Source organism: Pezoporus wallicus, unplaced genomic scaffold, assembly GCF_028554395.1.
Source record: "Pezoporus wallicus isolate ANWC-B61680 ecotype Strahan unplaced genomic scaffold, APGP_CSIRO_Pwel_v1 contig_10389, whole genome shotgun sequence".
Lineage (NCBI taxonomy): Eukaryota > Metazoa > Chordata > Aves > Psittaciformes > Psittacidae > Pezoporus > Pezoporus wallicus.
In genome coordinates, this window is record NW_026637666.1 from 441943 (window position 1) to 457203 (window position 15261).

Below are 15261 nucleotides of genomic sequence, written 5' to 3' on the forward strand. Positions count from 1 at the left end.
ATGCTATTTAATGTTTCTTCCTAAACAATGGCTGTCACTTCATGCTCTTAGTTTGAGCAGCTAATTGCAAATTGCATTAACTTCCAGCCCTTGTATCTGTATTGTTACACAATTGCTGCCACTTGAATAATCCACTGCAACTTGACAGTATTTGAAGTTTGCATCTGTTACTAAATGCCATTTTCTCTCTTACCATGGTCTCTTCTTGTCCTTTTTCTTTTCTTTCTTTCCTTCAATAATACTTAATACACAGAGTAAACATCAAGGGAGTTTGCTGAGCTGAAGCAGTCATGTTTGGATTAGATTCTTTCAAACCCCTGAAGTATGGAAAAAGGCAATAAAAACAGAATAAGTGGAATCTATTAAAAATCTGATCTGTTATTATTTTTCTTTAGTTCTGATCTGTTTTTTTTTAAGCAGAATGAATATATTTCGGTAGGTTTAAAATTTTAAATTTGCAAATAACTTAAAATTCGTAATGCCATGAATTTTTCTTGAGTACTTCAAAATAGAGCTTTAGAACATTCCTTGGTGAAAACGTGTAAGGTATGGTCTCAAAGAAAGAGCCTGCTTAATCTCTTCTTTCTTTGAATTCTAACTAGTAATACATTCAGGATATCACCAGAGGAGACCCCTTACCACATTTTTGGGTGGTTGCTCACTAACTGGGTTTTGCAGTTAATTGTGATTTAAGTAATAATAGAGTATTTGTTCAGTATAATTACCTCATTGTCCAGATGAGGCATTAATAAAGTAACACTAAATGTTTCAATACATTTTGCCTGCGCAGTTTGAAGGACAGTGTCTCCTGTTTCAGCATCTGCTGTGTTACATGACTCTTTGGGGAGAATGCAGTATTTCTGTGTGCCTTTCCTTAGTAATTCCTCCTGGAAATAGCCTTATAGCTGATAATAATAGCATTTAACTATAACCAAACTTCATGAAAAGTGGTCCAGTAAAGGAAGCGGCTGTGTCGGTGGCTTCACTGAGAGAAAGGCTATAGCATAAGCTAACTCTTTTTTTTGATGTTAAGCAATTTATATAAGAGCTCAGCCTTAAAGCCAGTTTCAGGAAGAGCAGGCTATTTATTTTGCTATTTATGGAGCTTCTCCTTCAGAGTAATTCTTTTTAGGTACTATTCCCTAAGTTCAAACCAGCTTTCAGTGAGTTCAGTTACAGTGAGGATTCTGCACGTCTGCAGGACATGGTCTGCAATGTCAAGTCATAAAGTAAATCAGGGGAGAATTAAGAACATATAATTAATAGGCATCTGTGAAAATTTTGGCCTACCTAATGTGACCAGAACTTCATAGAGGCTTTGTTGTTCACAGCACTTTTCAAGTGCTTTAGCCATAAGATCTAAGCTTATCTCACTCAACTTCAGGCATATGCACTCTAAACCCCTCTAATTCTCTCTTGGAAACAGGATTGTTTTCAAGCTTCTCAGAAATTGTAATTTGAGCCATATACTTGCATATAAACAATTAAGGTTTAGTAGACTCATAAGCAACTGAAAGATGTCTTACAATGATTGCTGTCATGCAGTTTGAGGCAGAGGCTACTTAATACAGAGGTGATGAAGTGCTGCACAATCCCCTTAGCTTCTGCTTATGTTGTTGATGACACCAGCAGCAAACCTATTTGAGATAAAACAGGTTGGTACAAGGTTTTGTGTTTAATGTTGAATCCAAAAAGTGGTTTTTCATGGGAGTTGGGATGGCGAGGCAGGTGGGTGTGGAGCTGCTTGCTTAACTTGGCTTTGTTGGCGGTGCTTACATGTGAGATGAGAAGATGCCAATAGGCCTGTCAGAGCCATGAGTCATAAGGTAAAACACAGAAAAGAAAGAAAATAACCCCAACCTGAAACGTAAAGAATTTTGTTACAAGAATCAACAGGATAAAACAGTTGGTCCTTCATAATACTTTGGCCATGTTAACAGTTGCAGGTAAAGACATCTTGTAAATCTTGAGTATTCAGTCACACACAAGTCGGGCCCTTTCACATTGACAGATTGCAGAGGAGCACGACACAACAGCCGAGCAAAGATTCGGTGTGTATTTTCCAAAAAGCTTTGTAGTGCACCTCAGAAGAATGAGTTCTGTTGATTCCCAGATTGTTTGTAGCTTTTGGTAGGATTCTTCGTTAAATGTAACTAATAATGCCTTAAATATATGCAATTAGTATGCATATGCTGTAGTAACCAACTGCCGTCTAAATTAACTGTGCCATCTTATGATACGCCATTGATCAGTGCTGTCAATACAAAGTGCCTCGGAATAAAAAAACCCCTATGGTATTGATACGGAGTTTTATGTCTCTTGGCCGTTTATAACATCTAGGGGTAGCTGAAGGTTCTCTTTGGGTTCTGCAGGTGCTTGGTGAAATTTGGCTGGAGCTGAGATACTTCAGCATCAGTTTTCTCTCAGCATCACGCTCCCAGATATGCGATGTTTTTTTGTTAAGCTGTGACACGTGGCTGTGTCTCTCGATATACAAAAACTCCCTACGGTTTTGAATGTGGTCCCTCTTGTATGATCTTGAAGATCGGTGTCGCATTCGTTACAACATAAATTACGTGCATTTATTTCAGTGATAAATTCTGCTTCAGTAGGAAGGGCACCTCTTAAATTAATTTTATGGAAGAAACACACCTACCAGATTGTAAGCTTAGTGAGCTGATCATAGAAATGTTCATCTTTGATATAAGGCTGACAAACGCAGTTACATTCTACCGGCAAGTTAATCTTTGCTCATGCTCTCCAAGATTTACAGAAATGATGGAAGACAGTCAGTGCAGGTTTGTAACTTTTGTATAAAAGGACGGGTTGGTTACAGACAAGAACAAAATCTAGCCCAGAATATACCAAAAACAATGATTCTGATCTGAAAAGTGGAGCTCCAGATGTACTTTTCCTCAGTGATAGCTCTGGTCAAGTAAGCCTTGTAGATAAACAAATCTCTTGAGATGCCGCTAATCTTCCTGTATTAACTAACTGGAAATATGATGGGACAGCTATGTTTTGTAACATGTGGTATGTCTCAGTGAAGTGGAAAGTGTGTCACACTCCAGTCTCTCTGCAAAAGCATGCCACAGCTGAAAAGCCAGCTTGTGCTATATTTTACACTTCAGTGACATGCATGCCACAAGCCATCCAATGGAGCAATGTAACACAGCATGCTGCAGTACATAAAGGTGGGATGTTGGTTGTTGTGTGGCTTTATTTAGCTTCGTGTATTTTGAAACAAAACCCAACAAAATAAATCTAGAAAGTCTGTTCTGCTGACAAGAGTGAGTAATGCTGTCATAGGCAGAAAACACAATAGTAGAAACATGTTGGGTACCGCTGGTGATGCAGAATGTGGGAAGAGCCATCTGCTGCCAAAACTGAAGAGTCATTTGGAGGTTGCTAAGCATTTTAATATTTGTAAGGATTCCCCTTCCCTTTTACTTTTCTCTTCGAACTGGTGGTGCTGATCTTGTTGTATGTATTATGATAACACCAATATGTGGGTAAAACCTAGTCATAAATTTTCCTCTTCTTGTTGATGTACCACACAGACTTTCTGACCCTCAACTACAGATAGAAAGCAAAGGAGCTTCTGATTTAATTGAGCAAAAGTGGGCATTGTGATTGTCAAAAGTACTGAGAATTGAAAAACCCTGTGACCTCCATCAGTCCAAATGTCTGTTCCAGGATTGTCAAAAAAACTTGTATTTTCAGACTTTTTCCCCCATACAGCCTCAAGAGTGGAAACAACTTTCCATTCTCTTTTCAGCTGGGGTTTGTCTGTCATATGAACTGTCATTGTAGCAGCACCTGAATGTTCACCCGAAGTTCCAGGTGGTGGCAATGTGCAGAACTGGAGAGGAGATGTTGATCTGCATTGCCTTTTAGTAGGCTGCTTTTTTACTATATTGGAATTGATGTTTTGATCTTCATTTATTTAATGCAGAACTGTCAGCTCTCTTAATAACGGGATCGTTTCCTGTGTCCTATGTGACAGGCATTTTGCTGCATCTTTTCTGCCGACAGACCTATGGTAAACTTTAGGAATGAGGACAACTTCTGTTCTAGAGGCTGCAGCAGAGAAGTCTGTTCCTGTCAGTACCCAGCTGATCACAAGTTTAGTGTATGATCCTGTTCAAATCAGATAGTGGAAATGGCTTGCCTTCACCTATAGTTAAATACGAGTCCATGTAGGAAGGCATAGTAGGAATCCATGTATCTGTATCATAAAATTACATGAGGTAGATAGATAACCTGAAAATGCTGAGATGCCAAGTTCAGAGTAATGGGTACTTCATTGAGATAACTATTGTATCACGTATAAATGCTTGAAATACAATTAAATTATTTTTTTATGTGATAGTTAATGCTATTTGTCTACAGAAATGTCCTACGCATAATTATACTTGGATTGATCTGTCAATTTTAAGCAAAAATGTTAGGAACAATCAATCCTTATACTAGCTTGCTTTTTTTTAATGAATGTGCAAAGTGGTGTAGATCTCCCTGCAGCCATCAGCCTGCTCTTAATGTTACTTCCTTCATTTGGCTGGGGAAAAGATCAACCAAAAACCCAACTTTAAGTAGCTTTTATGTGGACACCCATTTTATATTCAACCTTTGTTCCTACCTCTCTCTTTTCCCACATCTCTTAGTAGCATAAGTATAATGTATAGTATAACTATTATATATACATATAATATATATAACATATGTAACAGTATAACTATTGCACTATGTATTATATATGATATATATATAACAGTATAACTATTGCATGTTTAGATTAAACTCAGAACAGGTTACAGTCTGATATATGCTTTCTGTTTTATTTTAGAAGCTTGGTGATAAATATATGTATTCTGATGTCTTTAAAGAAACAGATGCCGTGTGTTATGCTGTAAGAGTAGTATGGAGGATTTTTCTTACAGAAAGCTATATTAATTTCCAGATTAATTTGCTGATAATACAGTTTTTTTCCCTGTTCTTGTATCTGATTATTTTGTATTTATCAAGAAGATGGAACATTCTGAAACATGTCTAAGGGAAAACTTTCTGTATAGTGTTTTGTGATTAAGAGTTGCTTCTGACACCTGAAAAGAAACAGCAAATCTGGAACTGCACAGTTCAGCCTAACTGCAGGTTTGGTCTCTAGTACTGTGTACGTTTAAATATATATGAAATCCTCAGATTTGAACTTTAAAAACAGGCTGGCAGCTGTTTCTCACAGTATGAGACTTCTGTATTGTCTGCTGTTCCTGCTGCCCTGTCTGGTGATGAGTCAGTGTTCAATACAATATTCCAACATCTTGCTGCATTTTTAATGCCACACATTCTCCTGTTCCTTCCCCCCCCCCCCCCCCCCAGTATGTTCTTCCTCCAGTGCTTTATGGATAATAAACCTTTTTTGAATTAGGACTTTTCTTGTGTGTTTTTGTGAAGTGCCTTGTATGTTCATGCCACTGTGCTAAATGCTGTGTGTGTAGTTTGTCCATTGTGCTCTATTGTTATGGTAAGTGGATGCACTTGATCTCCTGGAGGGGACTGCTGGCCTTGCCACTTACAAGCAGTACTTGACAACTGATTCATGGGATGGTAATTAGAACAGCTTCACAGGAGTCTGTGTATCTAACACTCTCAACAGCAAATATCAGCTGGGGAACTGATAAACAAGGATAAAGCAGTGGGGAAGAAGCCAGCTTGGAAGCCAACAGAAAATAGGATCATTCTTTTTTTAATAATAATAAAAAAGGATCTGATGGAAGAAACAGAGGCTTCTAATGGTGTGTAATAGAACAGAAACTGAAATATGGGTAGACAGAGAACAACTTGCTTTTCTCCTGAAAATCAAGTGAATTTCAAGTAATAAGTTAATTCATGAACTTAGCTGTCCTTACGGAGAGCGAAGGAGTAAACAGCATAGCAGTTCCTTGGCATAAAATTGGCTTTGTTATTAACAGTTCTTAAACCTCTTCCAAAAGGTACACTGTTACACATGTGTTACCAAAGGCAGGTATCTAACCATATCTCGTTAATTAAAGGGATAAAAAGTTAACAGATTATAAAATTACATGTGATTACCCTTGGAAAGCATCTTGTGTACAGGACTGAATAGAACATTTTAAAAACACAAATAGTAACATATATACGAGAATAGACATGAGGAATGAGGCAGAGAATTTACTTGTTTTACAATAAGCTTATTTTAATGTGCTGTTACCATTAAGTATTCTTTGAACAGTGTTCAGAGCTGGTAATCATATGGCAAGGTAATTTGTTGAGTTACAAGTTTTGCCTTTTAACAAACTTCAGCTTCTTTAAGGATCATTTTTGCTAAAGAAAAAATGGAAATAGCTTTAACTTAAATAGATATGACTTAACATGGTTGCTTAACACATTTGTCATCTATAATTTATACCAGAGCGGCTAATTATGATAACATAAATTTGCCTGTAAGCAGGAAAGGTTTGTACAGTACCACTCCTTGCAGGAAGGGATTTTCATTGGAGGATAGAGTTTATGTTGCTGCAGAGATAGAAAAACAAGGTACTGACAGTTTTCCTGCTGTGGTTTACAACCTTCAAGCCCAGCAGACCACAGTGAAGCTTCAGGTTCTCTCACACACAGACCACGGCCTGAGTTATGCACTGAGACAGGTCCCAGTTCTTCCTGAGTCCATCCCGGATCCTTCTGACAGATGCTGCACTCTGAAGAAACGCCTTATTTATGAAATAACAAACAAAATACTCCTGTCCCTGAAATTGAAGAACTAGAAGGGGAAACGATTAATGCAGTTTGTAAACATTAGCACTGGTAAGATGTAGGATCAACTGGTTTGATCCTTTTCAAGAATTCCTATCAAAAGGCTTTAAAAGGAGTGGTACCTGTGTTCCCAGCTCTTTGTATCTTTGTTCTGCTTACCTGATATAATGTTGCACAGGAACTGATGTATATTATTCACCTTTTATCTGTTTCCTTTGTTCAGAGAATCCGTGGTTCACTTGCATATTGTACACACAGATGGCTGTACCACGTTTTGTCTAGTGGGCTTTGGCGCGGTCACACGTGTCCCATCCTTTTTTTCCTTCCCCACACGAGCAAACACTGTGGTTTTCCTTTGGTATGTCTTTTGGTGGTATTCAGGCCGAGACTTGTCTTTTACCTGTAACAAAATGGTTTCTGCAGAGTTGATGACTTTCTGCAAACAGATTTGTTCTGTGCCCATAAGACTGTGAAGGTAGTGAGGTAAGAGGGAACTTCTGTTACCAGTCTGATAGACTTGATCAGAATATTTGAGGAAGATGCAAGAGTGAAATCTGTATCTCTTGGTATTTAACACAAACATTTTGGTGCTGTATAAATAATTTCCCCTCTTGTATTTAAAGGATTAGATTTAGTAACATGTGTCGGAGATCGGTACAGGTTTTTCTTATTTAGAAATAAGTGCTTCCATGCTCTTTGCAATTTGTGGTACACTTAAACTGTCTCTGCTGCTTTGTATTTCACTGCTGCACACACAGTTTCGGGAAGTGTCACTTTCTCACAAAGCTTGCTTTGCTTTTCCTGATTTTGAATGAATCTGGTCAGTACCATGAACGAAAGTAAGGAAATTACTTACAGAGTTGAGCTTGCAAGCTTTGGTTGTGGAAAGTTGGGATGCAGAGAGCGGGGGGTTTTAGGGGATGGTGAAAGTCTTACTGAACCTGTTTCTGTGCTGGTGTTTTAAGGAATAAAGAATGCAATCCTTGAGTTTCCTTCCTTAAAATTCTCATTCTGGTGTTCATCCTTCGTAAAGAAGGCGAGAATACTGCGATACCAAAGAGAGCCCAGAGGACAGCTGCAAATACATGCTGGGGCTGGAAAACCAACCTCACAGTTTAAGGTTTAAAAGTCTTTTTCACTCTCTCACAGGTTAGTGCCTGGATTGCTTCAGATGCTCACAGACTTGCGCAAAAGATAACAGGATGCAGTGAGCATTTTTGTGTTGTTGACAGAGACGTAAAAGCTGAAAATATACTAAATCTCTTGCAATGAGAAGTAATTTCATAAAAATAAAGTGATCTAAATGTTGGAACAATTTCCCATAAAAAATAGAAGACTCATTGTTGCTTGAAGGCTTTTTAGACAAGATTAGGTTGCTTAGTAGAAAATAATGTCTTTGAGCTTCTGAGCCATATTGTGCATGGCCTGGAAAGAGAAGATGATCTTTCTGGTGTTGAAATCTGTTAATCTGAGCAAACCTTCTTCAGGGGCCATGAGGAGAACAGAATTGCCTTTGTGGTCTCAACATGCTAATAATATTACTACAAAGATCATAATCAAATCACATGCTTCAACTTTCCACTGTGAAGGTTCAGGAAGGAATTTTTCCAATATACAATTCATTAACTCTGGACTGTGTACTCTGGTTTTGTTTTGCTTTGCTTCCCCTTTTCTGAAGCATCAAGAGAGTGACCACAGCTAGAACAGGTTACTGGGTAACCTTAACCACTGCGCTGCTCTTTAGAAACTTGTGTCATTGGCAGGGTCCTCCTCATTCCTAAAAGGAAAAAGCTGTTTCTTTAACAGAACTTACTGGTAGATCCAATGCTTTATAGAGTAATAATAGTTAAAAGGCTTCCCAGAGTAGCTTGCTGTGTGGGTCATCGGGACATACCTTGTCCAGCCAGTTCCTTGGACTTGCTGTCACTTTTCTTTCTCCTGTTTTCTCTATGTGGCATGCTGTTCAGTGCCAGGACGGAACTGCTTGTAAAACATTTGAGCTAGGTAGAAGGATAAATGTCTAGGTGAAACTCAATGGCCTGCAGTAGACAGGAGGCCTGGGTGATGTAACAGTTCCTTTTGCCCTGACAGTGAAACAAGTTGTCTTTCGTAAGATTGATTTTGAAGCTGTATTCCATTTAAGGCATCCAACAGAAATGTCTGATAATTTTATGGGGTTTCTTTCTTTAAATCCCACAGGTTGTTAAAGCTGGGCCTTGTAGGAGATTATTGTACTAATAGGATGTTTTTGAGTATGATCTCAGTATAAGTTTGAATATTCTTATCTATTAAAGGCACCGAAAGTAATTAAAAATAAGGCTGTTTTCTATGTTGGGTCTGCTGGGCTTGGAAAACAGTTATTGCAAATTGCATGGAAATGAATAAAGCAGCACAAGAGGAATACATTAGAATAATGAAGTGGTACCAGTGTGGCCATAGATAGAAAAGGGAGCCTGGGAACATGCAGTGCTGCAGCAGACGTACATTAATGATTAAGGTTTTTATAAACAGTGAAAGGTTTTGATTTTGAACACTAAATTGTTACTTCAGAATGCACCGAAATGAAAATGGAGCTGTTCTTCTTGTGAGACACAACTTTAAAGATTTGTCTCACAGGCAAACTGTGACAAAGCAATTGCCAGATTCTTCTTTAATTCATCATTTGTTTTTATCTAAACTGGTGGGAACTATAGGACTGTATGATCAAAGTGAAATTGCTTTTAACTGGGAGTACATGCCCTCTGTCTGAAGCTGGTTTAGTGACAGCTGTTAAGTTTAATGATCTCCATAACATTTGCTAGAAGGCTTGATGCTTCTCTGGCTTTAAATGTTACTAGCCTTTCCCAGGGAATGTAATGCCAGTTTGTGGATTTGGCACAGTTTTTCTATCAGTTGATACCCCTGTGTGCAAGGGCAGCAAGATTTGGCCTCCAAGGTCTGGAAGAAGCATTTTCTAGCTGGTAGGAAGCAGTGTTCTCCAGCTGCTGCGGTAACGAATGCCATTTTAGTCTTTAATAAAACAGTCAGCTGTATTTAGCAAGACATTTTCTGTAATTGTTGTCCTACCTGTTTGGTTTATATCTAGCTTCAGAAGGTAACGGGCAACATTCTGTGGAGGTCAGTGGAGATGGTATTAGGCTGCTCCTGTATACCGTGCAGTAACGCACATCACTTCACAGCCCGGTCCCAGGAAATTTGAATAGGAATTTGTTGAATGTTGTTTAAATAACTTGCCAGATAACACCTGGAAGTATCACAAAAGGAACAGTGATTAAATGAAAGACTTCTGTCATATGTTAGATCAAATATGCTGATGAATGGGAGTGTTTTCATTATAGAAAACTCTTTATGTTGCTCTGTGCATTAGGAAGGTCAATACACGATGGAAGAAGAATGATTTTTTTCTTAATGTGGAAACTATAAAGGAGAAAGAAAGGGATCATTACTTCAGAAAACCTGCTGCTAATATATGCAATATTTGTCTTGAGGAAGTACAGAAAGGAACTGCCTTGTAAGTACAGAACAAGGCAGATGTAATGCAGTTCTTTGTGTAATTAGAGAAAGATGGAGCTCATTGTAATGCAGTTTCAATAGGCGAGAGGGACATGCAGCATACTGCAGCGTGGCACCTTAGATGAGGCTCAATGTATATATGGCAGCTGGAAATAAGCTATTTCCCTTGTTCCATCACATGAAGTCAAGAGTCTGTGGGTAGAGAATGCCGTAGCGATTGTCTGCAGACGGCTGCCTTGCCTTTACTACAGGACCTCAAGGTGTCACAACTGAATCAACATTTCCTGGAGTTAACTAATCCTTAGAACAGTTTTTTGTGCCAAGCTTTAATAGGCTATTTGTAATACTGGTAGTGTTTGGAAGCCCCGTGATGTTGTGTTCTTGGGAAGTGAGAGTTTCTTCTGTATTTGTTAGATCAGTTTGCGTGATCTCTTGATGTGATTTCATAGACGATTTAATGCAGTTTCACCTATTTCTGGATTTTCATTCTTTTTGTCATTTCAACTCATTAGCTATTAATGGTAATTTAATGATTGTTTTCCTACACAAACTTGCAGAGCCATTAAAAAGGACTACAGGTGATACTGTGACAGTGTTCTATATAACTGTACACTTCCTTAAGGAAGGTTGTATCTATTCCTTTAGCAATCTTATTGTTACCTACAATGTGTTACGATGCCAGAACTTCTGTCCCGCTTCCCAGGTGACATCATTGTGTCTCTCATCAAGCTTATGTATGTATGTAGAGCAAAAACCAAAGTAGGTAGATGGAGATGCTTGCTGTGATCTCTTTTTCTAAAGATTCTAGCTCTGTCTTCTGTGAAGATGGTATAAATACTCAGTAGTGCACTGTATTGCCCAGACACCTTCCATCCTGGGATGATGGGGTTTTAAGTGCCACAATTAACTGGAAGATGCCTCATGTAAAGAAAGCCTTGTACAGGCCCTGGTGATCCCCTTTTACAGCAAAAGCTCTATTTCTATTTTATGCCTCTCAGACTTTGTTTTTTCTTCCTTTCTGGACTCATGAGGCTGCTCTGTGATTGATGTCCGTTCTCTCTTTGCGTGGGATATTGTTCATCACATGCCAGAGTGGGGAGAGGCAGCCGGGAGGAAAGAAAACACTTGTGAGCAGCCTGAGTAAAGTCTTTCTAGGCACAGGAAGTTTTGGGCTCGTGTTGGTCCATCAGTCTTCTCCTTTTCTTCCGTGTAAGAAGCGTGTGTGTTTTGTGCAGTATATTTGTCTCTGTATGCAAACATTTTATACCAAGCTTTTATAAACTCTGTGCCTCATAGCGAGCAAATCTGCGAAGAGGTGATAGTTATGTCATGGTGCACAAGCCCAGATGTAGGCAAGTGCCTGCTGTACAAGGCATCTGTTACTTTTCTTCTGTCCCTGCACTGCAGCAGTCAAGTACAAGATACAAGAACCTGAGTGTGTTTGGATATTTATCAGTGCCCACATTTTGAAGTCATTGGTGAATTTGTGTCCATTACCTTTAAGGAAGTTGTTGATAACTCTGCATTTAACAACTAGGCTACATAAAAATAGTCAATAATCTGAGGAAGTAACTGGAAAGAATTTTATTTGTGACAGACTTAACATTATTATCAGGCCACAAACCTCAGTGTTTTCACATTCCTCTCTTAATTTCTCTCTTTTGCATAATCATCACTGGTACACTGAAATACGATCGGAGTCCTTCTCACCAGCAAGACCTTTAGTGAACCTTTAGTCCTGCAGATCATCAGAAGAAAAGCTTCTTAGCTAGAAGTCTCTTTGCTTCATCTTCTTCCAAATGATGGCAGTTAGCATAGGCTAAGATATGTCTCCAGCTACTGTATTTCAGTCACATTTACTTACACCGTCTCTGTGATTATCTGATGAAATGATTATTCATGACTATTCCTGAAATAGAGTAAGATGCAGTAATGTGAATTTCGTGCAATTCAAAGGTTTTGAGAACTTCCCATTGTCAGGAGAGGCTTTTGCAAGTTTGTGGGGCTTCATCTTGCAATCAGTGGTGGTTTTGGTGGTGTTCTGTTGTAGTTCCTGTACTGCTGGGTTTGCAGCTGAAATGTGAGTGGTTTTTTGATTCTAAGTGGGTTATGATTTTTCATTCTCATAGGCCATGTCCTTTTTAATATTTAACATTTGATTGTAGGTTTGTTCGATAATTCAGTGAGGAAGATTGTTAAGACCAAAGCATTATGCCTAAGTCAACTTTCTAGAGACCCTGCAAAGGGCTCCACGATGTTTATCTATAATGATGCTTTGTCTTCCTGAACACAGCAACTTTTGTATATTTAAATGGGGCATTTTGCTTAGTGTAAATTGTCCTGCTGTATGGTAACATAGGAGAATAATGAAATAATGTATGTGGTATGAATGTTATAGAAGAAGGGGAACGCTGCTTTTGATCTTGGTGGTTTTGGGTTTAAATTCTTCTTAATGAGTGAAAAGGAGTTGAGCTGTCTAGCATCAAAAGTTATATCCAGGACTCAGTCTAGTTTTTTAAGTTCAAGAATGTAAAGGGAATGTTGTATTTGTGTCCCATTTCCTCTGCAGTGTGGGCCATGGAACTCCCTGGATTCCCTGTTTTTAAGAGGATTAGGAGTTAGTAGTTCAGTGGAGGTCGTAAAGTGTCAGAAGAAGCTGCAGTGTGCAGCAGGTCTGTGGGGGTAGCCCTGTTGCACATCTTTCATTGCTCAGTTCATGTGCTTCTACTTCCTATCTTGCCTCTGCACTTAGACCTTTCACTGAGCCCTTTCAGTGAACTAACTGGGGGGGGGGAGAATTCCCTCTGGAGGAGAGATAAGGGACAAAGGGTAATAACCCTTTGTCTTTTCGGTTGCTTTAATAGGCTAAAATGGGTCAAAGTAGAATCCATTGCGTATCAGAGGCTGGGTAAGGAAAGTACACGGAACCACTGCGCCTGAGCTTTGGACATCACTGAAATGGAGGAGGGAAAGATAGTGCTTATTACTGCTCTTGAATAGTGTAGACTAATTAAGGTACTATTATTATTGTTTAAGTGCTATGGCAGAGAAATTTATCCTGAGATCTATGTCTGTAAACCTCATTTTGTTCCAGAAGAATTGATCTTGTTGCTAGCTGAGGAGATGTAAAGGAGGGTAGAGAAAGCCCATTCAAAAGGCTCATACTCTTAGAATGGTTGAGAAATAATGTCTTTGGAAAAGAAATGAATCTTGCAGTGTTGGAGAATCCTTGCTGCATGGGCCTCTGTTGAGCAGTGACATGAAAATCCTTTATTCTTATTCCCTCTGCCCCTCCAGCAAGCTGAAACCGTGTTCCTGAGTTGTTACTGAGAGCTGATCAAAAACGAACATGCCATTGTGGATGTCAGCATTGTATTGTTACTCATTTAGGTACACAGCTTGTGGTGTGGAATTTATAAATTCCAATTTAATGAACGTTGTGTCTGATGAGCTGAGAGTGCTCAGTTGCAAATGAGGTTTGTATCAGCCATTAGTTTGAACAGGGTGGGTGTCATGGGTTCAGCAGTAGCAGTCATTTTTCCCCTTCTTGGTATACATCGGGACTTCTTCCGCTGTATCGCCCCACACACCACAGTGCAGCAGCCCAGATGGGTTGACTGCTACTGCTGAACCCATGACAGTGGGAAACTAAAGTAACCAGAAGGAAATGTTAAAGAGAGAAATCTTTTGTAGCCATTGAAAGTTTATTTTTCTACCTTTCCACCTTTGAAAAGATTCCCAAAGTCTGAGGAAGTGCTTGCAGGTAGGACAGAGTCTTAGGTGCCATGGGCTAGTGTGTGGTGTCCCTGCCCATGGCAGGGGGGTTGGAACTAGGATGATCTTAAGGTCCTTTCCAACCCAAACCATTCTGTGATTCTGTGCTTTTTGTGTCATAGTTGGTGGATAAAGTGCTTAGCCAAAAAATGGAACTTTCCCAGGAATGCATCATCTGCTAACTGAAGCCTTGTGATAATGCTGAGCGTGCCACCAGCGCAGACGTTACGGAACAAGGAAGGGCTACAAATGGACAGACAAATGGCAGTAGCCAGGAAATGTCTAATGTATTGTTTCTGCTGATGAGGTCTTAGGAACATCCTCAAATATATTTGACCTTGTCTTTGTATTTATTGCAGAAAACCCCAAACATATGTACTATTTTCTGCTCCTGGATTGCAGAATACCATGGAATCAAAAGAAAGATGATTGAAAGAAATTTGGAGAGAGAACTTTTGAATTAGAGCTGGGTAGCATTTTGGAGTACTTCCGACCTAGTACCATACTGCTACTTGATTAATAGCACTTGAACTCAAGTTACAGGGTGTTAGCCAGTGTGGTTACTAAAAAGCATTACCATGATCAGCCAGAAGAAGGGTATGACAAAAATTATTTGAGTGACAGGATTATTACCCATAATTTTGTTGGTGCAGTACATTTTAGAAAGTATGCAAAAGTTGTGTAGTTAGCTGTATGTCAAGTCAAAAATGGAACTGCTCAACACAGGCTTCTATGGAAATAGTAATCACTATCAATTATGCTAATATAATCTTAGCTATATCTACTTCTGTGATTTCTGTTTTGAAAAAAGAATCTGTGTACCCATTTTATCAAAGTAATAATTTCCTGTAGGCGATAAATGTACTTAAATCAAGAAAAGTTTATACGTAGACTTAGCTGGGGTTTTCTGTGTTTTCTAGCAGCAGTGAGCTTCTAATGTGAAGTGACTCGACTTGAGTCTTGCTGTTGTAAAAGTGTTTTTGAAGGGCCTTTGAAGTGCTTGAAAGTAATAAATAGCACCCTCTAGTTATTAGCCTAGGTATGTGCCTAGAAAAAATGTCTCTTTTGGGAAGAATTTCAATAGGCAGAGTGTCAAAACTTACTTTTTCTGTCATTTCTTTGACTGTTGTCTTTCTGTGCATGTATTGTGTATTGTTTCTCTGCTGCATCCTTATTGTATGTGCCATCATCTTGAGGCATTTG

The 15261-nt window shown here is 39.0% G+C and overlaps 1 protein-coding gene across 14 annotated transcripts in view; it reads left to right on the forward strand.

Moving 5' to 3' along the window:
• The window catches only part of BCAS3 (BCAS3 microtubule associated cell migration factor), a 361207-nt gene that overhangs the window by 36046 nt on the left and 309900 nt on the right, over positions 1-15261 (forward strand). The window lies entirely within an intron of this gene.